This window comes from Mandrillus leucophaeus, unplaced genomic scaffold, assembly GCF_000951045.1.
Source record: "Mandrillus leucophaeus isolate KB7577 unplaced genomic scaffold, Mleu.le_1.0 Scaffold1024, whole genome shotgun sequence".
Taxonomy (NCBI): domain Eukaryota; kingdom Metazoa; phylum Chordata; class Mammalia; order Primates; family Cercopithecidae; genus Mandrillus; species Mandrillus leucophaeus.
In genome coordinates this window covers 239576-241843 of record NW_012098366.1, presented here as the reverse complement: position 1 = coordinate 241843, position 2268 = coordinate 239576, and the positions used below count along the sequence as shown (strand labels likewise).

Below are 2268 nucleotides of genomic sequence, written 5' to 3'. Positions count from 1 at the left end.
GGGTTGAAGTGATTCTCCTGCCTCAGCCTCCCTGGTGGCTGGGATTACAGGCACATGCCACCATGGCCAGCTAATTTTTTTGTATCTTTAGTAGAGACGGGGTTTCACCATGTTGGCCAGGATGGTCTCAAACTCCTGACCTTGTGATGCAGCCGCCTCGGCCTCCCAAAGTGCTGGGATTACAGGCATGAGCCATGGCACCCAGTCCTGAATTATTTTTAAATTTTTTTTAAATCATGAAGCACGCTTCTGTGAAGGTTCTCCTATGTTTCCTGGTGCTTACACACAAATGCCCTTGCTGTATACATATGCAAGAGTGGGAAGTGGTAAACAGAGGAATTCATGTTTTCAATTTCAGGGTTTTTTTGTTTTTTTTTCCTTCAGTTTACCTCCATTCTCTCAGAATGTGGTATTTTCAATTTCATTGGATAATGCCAAACTTTTCCAAAGTGACTATGTGAATTTACATCCCCATTAGCTGCCCTACATCCTCACCCACATGTGATATTGTCAGATCTTTCTATTTTTTCCATTCTGAAGGTGTAACATCGTGTCAGTGGTTCTGATTTCCACTTTACTGATGAATAATGAGGCTGAGCAGTTTTCTTGTTTATTGGCCCTTTGGTTTTCCTAATCTACGCCGAAACTTGTGCCTACTTTTCTTTTTGAGTATTTGTGTCTTTTTATTGTATTCAGAGGAATTTATTTATTAAGTGTATTGACAAATTGAAACAGTGAGAATTTAAGTTTTTTTAATTAAAAAACTTAAATTCACTATCTTCAGTTTAATTTTTTTGAGACGGAGTTTCATTCTTATTGCCCAGGCTGGAGTGCAATGGTGTGATCTCAGCTCACTGCAACCTCTGCCTCCCAACTTCAAGCGATTCTCCTGCCTCAGCCCCCCGAGGAGCTGGGATTACAGGCATGCACCACTACGCCCAGATAATTTTTTGTATTTTTAGTAGAAATGGGGTTTCACCATGTTGGCCAGCCTGGTTTCGAACTCCTGACCTCAGGTGATCCATCCGCCTTGGCCTCTCAAAGTGCTGGGATTACAGGCGTGAGCCACCGCCCCCGGCCCAGTTTAATACAATTTTTAACATATCTCATTTTAGAAAGTTACTCTGTGTGGGTTTTTTTGAGACAGGGTCTCACTCTGTCACCCAGGCTGGAGTGCAGTGGTGTGATCATGGCTCAGTGCAACCTCCACCTCCTGGGCTCAAGCCATCCTCCCGTCTCAGCCTCCATGTGGCTGGGATTACAGGAATGCACCACCATGTCTGGCTAATTTTTAAATTTTATTTTGTAGTGTGGGGTCTCAGTATCTTGCCTAGGCTGGCTACCTATTTTTTAAACTGATAGAAGTTTTAGTTCGTTCTTTCTTTAATGTATAAACCTCATCTTCACAGAATAAAAGCCTATAGGCTAAAGAAATAGTTACTCATTTACACTGAAAAGTATTATTTCTATTGTCTGAAGTTTCACCAGGTGTGGTGGCTCATGTCTGTAATCCCAGCACTTTGGGAGGGCAAGGCGGGAGGATCACTTGAGGCCAGAAGTTCAAGACCAGCTTGTGCAACATGGTGAAACCCCGTCTCTACAAAAATTAGCTGGGTATGTTGGTCTACACCTGCGGTTATAGCTATTCTCGGGAAGCTGAAGTGGGAGGAATGCTTGAGCCCAGGAGGTTGAAACTGTGGTGAGTCATGATTATGCCACTGCACTCCAGCCTGGGCAACAGAGTGACAGCCTGTCTTAAAAAAAAAAAAAAAAAGGTTCCTGAATGGGTGGCTTCTTACCTGATGACAAGATGGGCAAGATGTCTTTAATAATGAAACATAGGCCAGGCACAGTGGCTCATGCCTGTAATCCCAGCATGTTGGGAGGCTGAAGCAGGAGGATTGCTTGAGCCCAGGAGTTTGAGACCAGCTTGGGCAACATAGCAAGACCCTGTCTCTACAATGCACTCCAGCCTGAAACACACACACACACACACACACACACACACACACACACACTAAACTAACTGTATAAGAGATTACTCGCTCAATCGTCCATGGCACGAAAGCATCATATGACTGTCTGTGAGACAGACTCAAGTTGCTGTGAAGGTCAAACTTGCCTGCACCTTGCATCCATACTATGCAGAAGCTGGACTTCAGCCAAGAGTCACTTGCTTTTAGAATGACAGTTGCAGTTACTGTTTTAAGTATAAAGTAGGGAAGTATGTTTTAAGCATGACAAAAAAAGGAAAAAAAGTGATTTCAC

At 43.5% G+C, this 2268-nt stretch overlaps 1 protein-coding gene across 3 annotated transcripts in view; it reads right to left on the bottom strand.

Moving 5' to 3' along the window:
- Positions 1 to 2268, bottom strand: part of ZNF250 (zinc finger protein 250) — a 41333-nt gene that overhangs the window by 3273 nt on the left and 35792 nt on the right. The gene's annotated exons all lie outside the window — the stretch shown is intronic.